This window comes from Hirundo rustica, chromosome 15 (genome assembly GCF_015227805.2).
Source record: "Hirundo rustica isolate bHirRus1 chromosome 15, bHirRus1.pri.v3, whole genome shotgun sequence".
Lineage (NCBI taxonomy): Eukaryota > Metazoa > Chordata > Aves > Passeriformes > Hirundinidae > Hirundo > Hirundo rustica.
Window position 1 is genome coordinate 15,381,010 of NC_053464.1, and position 7,162 is coordinate 15,388,171.

Consider the following 7,162-nt stretch of genomic DNA (forward strand, 5'->3'; position numbering starts at 1 on the left):
CGAATTTTGGGCTCGAAATGAGCTTGAAAGACACATCATCCTCTGCATGATGTATTGTGCCCAAAATAGCTCCATGCTTACTACTGCCTCATGTGACTACGATATATTTATTTCCGCTCCCTCAACTGTAAATTGCTTTTTTAGGGGTTTTTCCCCATTTCTTTTGTACTGATGCCCACGTTTCTTCAGATAAGGGCAAGGAGAGAATATCCTGTGTGTGGATTGTAATCAGCAGATTAGCTGGCTAATGGAATCCAGCTGATGGGATGAAGTTAAGGGCTCTCCCCCAAAAGCCAGGGCTGCCAAGATGTAGCGAGGGCAATGAGCAAGGAAATACTTGAGTGAGTGTGCAAGGAGAGAGCAAACCTCCACACAATGGCGAGAAAGTAATCTGCTCACATCAAATCGTGATTTTTCATCTTGGAGGAAAGTCTTGTCGCTGAGCTGGGATCGGTTTTAAAACAGCAGCTGGAGAAAATGATGGAAATGGAAAATGCACTCTGGGGCTTGGAGGCTGCTGCTCACTGCAGGGCTGGGAATGGCTCGTTTTGGGAAGGGATTCTGCTGGTTCCTCCCACTGGCGGGAACAGGAGTTTCTCAACTCTGTTTACTTGAAGCTGCATTAAAACCCCAGTGAAGAGGCTGATAATTCTCCCCGTCCCCCCAGTCCTGCACGCAGGCACCCGGCACATCCCAGACACACCATGCTCAGCAAAACGTGACAGAGCTGCGGCTGGCCAGGAATGTCCCTGCTGCCTCCAGATCCCAAAAACACGGCAGACAGCTTTGGACAGCCCTGGAACTCTGCACGCCCTCTGTCCAGCGCCCAGTTCTGCACATGAAGCACGCTTTGGCTCCTACAGCACCAGGTGCAGATCCGTGAGCAGTCAGTGCAGAAACCTCCTGGTCCAGGTGTGCCCATGGAAGGGAAACTCTGTGCAGCTGGGAATGGGGTTGGAGCCAGGGCAGGGAGCCTTCTGCCCCCAGCAGCACCCATCCACTGTACCTCGTGTGGGGCTTGCAAAAGGCAGGGGAAATGCTCCTCTTGACCTCTCTGCTCCCTTGCCAAGAGCTGTGGGCCCTTGGAGAGCAGCTCTGTTTATGGATGGCCTTAGTAACAGCTCCATTTGCTGTTATTTCCCCACTTTAGGAATAACTCTCACCTGGTGGAAGTAGCAGGGCTTGTGCTCAGCAAGCGTATGGAGGAAAGAGCTCCTCAGTGGGGAGCGGGATACAGGGATCCCAGAGGAGCTGAGGATCCCTGTTCTCCTGGGAGAAAGTGCCTGGATCCATCCCTGCGGGTTGTTGCCCTGTGTGCTGCAATTTGTGCCCCCCTCACCTGTGTGATCATAGAATCATGGGATCACTCAGGTTGGAAAAGGGCTCCAAGATCCAACCGTTCCCACCGCTACCCCACGCCCCCAGTGCCACATCCACGCGTCTGTTAAATCCCCGCAGGGCTCTGGCAATGAGGAGTGACCCCCGCGGGGACCATCCCCACCACCCAGTCCCGGCTCCTGCTCTTCCCCGATGTTCCCGTCCCGCTGCTGCGGTCATCACCCCGCTGGCAGCAGGCGGATCGCGGGGCTCCGGAGCCGCTCCCGGTGCCGGTTCACGGGCCCCGGGCGCCCTCTAGCACCGCCTCCGGGATAGGGACCGGGAACGGACCCGGAACGAGCCCGGGAGGCGCGGAACCACCGAACCCCGTAGGTTGGAAAAGTCCTCTGGGAGCGCCCAGCCCGACCGCAGCCCCGGCAGAGCCGATGCCACCTCTAGGCCATGTCCCCAAGGGCCACATCCGCGCGGCTTCTAAAGGACAACGGGGACGGGTTCCCGCTGGCAGGGAGCGGGAATTAGGAGTAGATCAGGAATTAGGAGGCTGTTTGCCCTTCAGAGCTCCGAGTGCCTGGAAGTGCCCGGCTCAGGGCTGGCCGTGCTGCTCGAACGTTGTCTTTTTGGAATAAAAACTAATTGCCCAAGCTCGCTAGATTTTTTTGCTAAGAGGAAATGTCCAGCCTTCCTTGGAGAACAGTAACAAACAGCCTTAAAACGCGGAGCTACATCATCATCACCTAGATTGTTAATTACCCGGAGCGGCGCCGCTGGCTCACGCTCGGGTTGGGGATGTCACCTCAGGTGTGTCAGAGCAGGAAGACAAGAGCTGTTGGTCCCGAGGCTGGCGGATCCCACCCGTGTCTCATCAGCCATCTGCCACCAACTAGCGCTGATGAACGTCTGGGCACGCTGCGGGCACTCATTTGCGTGTCCCCAGGCGAGCGGGAGCCCGGCTCCTCCTCAGCGGCTCCTGCTGCTCCGCGGCTCGCTCGGGAGCTGGATCGGCTTCTCCTCCCACGGGATGTGCCCACGGACAGACCCAGCACCGGCAGCCACGCATCCCCTTCATCCATCGGGAGCTCCTTCCCAGGCGGCCCTTAGCGGGTGACTGATTCTCCAGGGCAGCAGCTTTACGAGCCTCTGCACATTTCCATGCCGCTCATTACCACTGTTTATTGTTTTACAAGGGCCCAGAGCACCGCTCACATCCCTGGGCTGGCCCGTGGGAGCCCTTGAGCTCTGCAGTGCCAAACTAATTTCCAAAGATGAGGGTTTTCAGGGATTTATTTGTTCCAGCTCCTTGGGCTCCGCTGTGGTGGCTCCAGGCAGTGCCAGGCTCAGGATCAGTGGTTGGGATCGTGCTCCAGCCCCGCTCTGGCTGCTGTGAATCATTCTGGGATGGAAATGGCCGAGTGTGCATGGATAACAGAGGCACCTGTGACGTTTACACCCTTGCTTTTGAAACCACAACCACAGTCTAACCCTCCCCTGTCTCAGGATGTGTACAGCTACAAAATACCTCAGATATTTCCAAACTGAGATATTGTATTCCTAAAATATTTCACGCTGCCGAGGCCTGTCTGAAAAACATGTAAAATACACAAAATAGCCTGAAAATATCTCATATTGGGGAGGCTGGGCCTTTGCTCTGCCCTCCCTCTGTTTCAAAGGCCTTTTGAACATCCAGCTCTTCATCCCGTCTCAAAGTCCTCGTGGGAGCCCGCTGAGCTGGGGACTTCCCTGCACTCAGCCCTCTGCTCCTGAAACCTTGGCTCGTGTCGGTCTTGGCACAAGGAAAATTAATTTCCTGGCCTCAGCCCAGTGCAGGCTCGTTGGGACCTGGCACAATCACCCTTTCCTGGTGGGAGGGGGCAGCAGGGGCCCAGGGCGGCACGAGATTCCCTGGGGATGCCCACGTGGACACGCCAGGCGTTACAGGAGAGCTCTGCTCCGGAGGAGGGGACGGACACCCTTGGCTTGGCACCGGGGCAGAGACCCCACCCCACCCCCTTGCTGCCAGTGTGGGTCCCGTGGGAAAGACGTTTTTATTGCCTGCCTTTGCCTTTTCGGAGAGGGAGAAGGGGCTAATGGGGCAGTTTGGTGGGGGAAGGAGGGCTCCACGTGCTGAAACCTCAATGCCTGCCCAGCTCCAGGGTGTCCAAACCCTCCCGGGGAGCTGGATGCCGCTCTTACGGATTTTATACACCAAGAAATAAAGAGTTAGTAACAGGCTGGGCTCTCCGAACCTCCCGAGTGCTTTGCAAGAAAAACACTGGCAAAGGCTGGAGGGAGCCGCAGGTGGGAGCTGCCCCTCAGGATGGGCCAGAGAAGCCTGGGATGGAACCGGAGGGACCCTGGGGAGGAGAGATGGAAAATGAAATACCCAGACAAAGGAAAGGGGCTGCGATTGGAAGATTGGGCTTGGCAGCGTAAGAAAGGGAAGAGACAAAAGCAGTCTCCGAGCAAAACGCTGGAATTTAACTTTCACAGCTGCAGAAGGAAAACAATGACTTCCCACACAAAACTCACTGATGGGCTGCGCTGATGAGGGGATGTCTGAGGAATTTCAATTAAAAGCCAGCGACACTGACAAAGGCGATGAGATTGAAGTGTTCAGAGGTAAGTGAGCGATGGGGAGGGAAGAACAATAGCCGGTGAGGGAGGGAACGGTGCCTGCTCGGTGCTGCGTGGGCTGGGCCCTTCCCAAGGCAGCAGAGCCCTCGCCCACCCTGGCAGGGAGCTGGGATCCGACTCCAGCCCTGTCCTGTGCCTTGTGCACCTCCCTCTGCTCCCCTGTGCCCCTCCATGGGGATGTGCTGGCCGCAGCAGGGCTGTCCCCTCTGTCTGACATCTCCGGGGGATATCTGCTCCTCTGCAGCGTGACCCTGAGCTCTCCGTGTTTGCCTGTCAGCCCCAGGAGCTGCCCTCCCACACCTCCCATCCAGGTGATGCCTTCAGGCCCTTCCTCTACAGCCACGCTGGAGCCAGAGCTGTGTTTGTCCTTGGCAAAGGACCTGGAGCAGAGCTGGCACAGTTACACCTGATGGGGAGAGTCACGGAATGGTTTAGGTTGGAAAAGGCCTCTGAAGTCCATCCAGTCCAACTATTCCTCACCACTGCCAAGCCCATCACTACCCCGTGTCCCCAAGTGCCACATCCACACGGCTTTGAAATCCTCTCAGGGATGGGGACTCCAACACTGCCCTGGGCAGTTTCCTCCTTTTCCAGGAGGAAACTCTTCCAAATCTCCACCCTGAGCTCCCCCGGGCCAGCCTGAGGCCGTTCCCTCTCCTCCTGTCCCTGTTCCCTGGGAGCAGAGCCCGACCCCCCCAGCTGTCCCCTCCTGTCAGGGACTTGTGCACAAGGTTCCCCCTGAGCCTCCTTTTCTCCAGGCTGAGCCCCTTTCCAGCTCCCTCAGGAATTCTCCAGCCCCTTCCCCAGCCCCATTCCCTCCTCTGGATAAGCTCCAGCACCTCCCTGTCACAAAGGACCCAAAACTGACCCCAGGATTTGAGGCAAAGCTTCACCAGCGCCCAGCACAGACAGAAGAAGCCCCCAGCCCTTGGCTGGTGGCACTGCAGCAGGTGACAGCAGAGGCACCACGAGCAGCACATGGAAAGAGCCTGCACCATTCCTCCTGCAGTCACCATGCAAGGAAGATGAATATCTTCCAAGCTGGCACAGCTGACATCGTGCCTGATGGGAATAGCTCGTCCTCGCAGCCTGCCTGCTGGAGAGACGGCTCTGCTCCCTCCGAGCTGGCGCCAGGAGCTGGGACCAGGAGGAGAGCAGGCTGGGCAGGCTCCTGGGCTGCCGGGATGGGCAGGATGGGCAGAGCCCTGCCAGGCCTGGGGCACGGCGCAGCCGGGGGCAGCTGTGGCACGAGCCAGCTTTGGAACAACCTGGAGCAACGGGAGGATGGAGGGAGGGATGGAGGGAGGGATGGAGGGAGGGATGGAGGGAGGGATGGAGGGAGGGATGGAGGGAGGGATGGCCTCGCACCGAAATATCTTGCTTGGCTCTGAGCACGGCACGGAACTCCTGGCACGCAGAGCCCCGCGAAGTTCCACGCCAAAGCAAACAGGCAGATTTTAAAGGCCTGAGGCGCAGTGTTTGTGCAGAGCAGCTGGGCAGAGCGCGGCACTCGGCCCAGGGTGGGCTCCTGGTGTCTCCAGCCCTGTGCACAGCTCTGTTCCCTGGCGGGGGTGGCCGAGCAAAAGGCAGGTGGCACATCCCCATGGCTGCTGGCACAGGTGGCACCGGTGGCACCATCTGCCTCTCCGTGCTCACATTCATACGGCAGCACAGCGGCCCTCTTGGGCTGACCACGCTGATGGGGACAAGCTGCTTTTCCGCCTCTAAGAACACATTTACATATGTGTAGTACCGGCTAGCCCCGCTCAGAGCCCTGCCAGATGCCGCAGCCCCGCTCCCCCGAGGCACGCCGCATCTCCAGGCGTCTGTTGTTCCATCAAGCTATTTTTAGCAAATGTATCCCCCTTAGTTCAGCTGCCGTTATCTGATTAGTTCCTGTAAATATATGAGGAGCAACATCTCCGGGCGTGACTGCGATTCTGAGCAGGCGGCATCTCTGCACACGCCTTTCCTCCCGCAGGGAAACTCGCTGGAGATGCTCCTGGGCCGCCGTGCTCCGGGCTGTGCCGAGGCAGCGGGCATCAGCGCCGCGGCAGGCGCTGGGGCACACGACCTTTGGTACGGGCACAGTTATCCGGGCGCGCTCCCCGGCTGCTGCCGGCGATAAGGAGCCATCTCCTCCGGCGTTGCCCTGATGTGGCGGCGATAAACAGCTGGCTTTGTTTGCTCCGGAGCGCGGGGCCGCTGACGGGAGATTTCCATCGAGGGAGATTTCCATCGCCTCCCCCCGGGTTTGGGAACGGGGCAAAGTCCTTGCGCAGCAGGGCGGGTGTGCCCCGAAGGTGCCGGGGCTGCGTGCCCCCTTCCTCCCGGCAGGCAGCGCCAGGAAAAGCCGCAGCACGGCCGTGGCCCAGGCGCTGGTTAAAAACCTGCAGCCCACAGTTGGTTCCAGCACTGCACTTTGTTCCGAGGCCTCAGCCTCTATTGACTGCAGCTGTCCTGGAAAATCAGATTACAGCGCAAAAGCCTGGCATCCAGTCTGCTCTGCCGAGGCAGCTCTTCCATCTCCTGGCTGGAACGTCGGGATCAAGGGGATGGGATGATGAGCCTCCACCGTGGGAGCTTTTCCTCCAGCCTCAGCTGTGTCAGAGCTGCGCTACAGACCCAGAGCTCCCCAGCGCTGCCTGGAGCCTGTGACAGCCGTGCCCGTGCCCAAGACTCGGGGTGGCAGTAGGGGGATCTCACCCAGGAACCGTGCACAGGAGCTCCCAGCCTGGCCCATCTCCCTTGCCCATGGTCAAATCCATCAGAACCCTGCTGCCTGCTCCTCCTCCTCCCCACGAGGTCCTTCAGGGCCCTTAAACGGGGACCAACTAGAGATTTAAATGCTCCTAAAGGGAAAATCTTGTCCATGCCCACAGTGAGAATGTCCCCTCAGCACCACCACGGCTGTCACCCGAGCTCTGGCGCTGGCCCCGGGCTCTCTGGGATGCTGATCCCTGCCGTGCCAGCTGTCACTCCCTGTGCCAGCGCTGTCACTTATTCCATCCTCACCATGTGCCTGCCTGGCTTCTCCTGGCGGTGATTTATCCCGCGCTCCTGCTTCGCTGTGCCTGTCCAGGCCTCCATTCCCAGCCAGGCTGCAGCCGTGCTGCTGGAACACGTCACACAGCTGAAGACGTTCATTCCAGCCGAGAGACCTCCGGTGCCTCAGATGACATTGGTGAGCAGA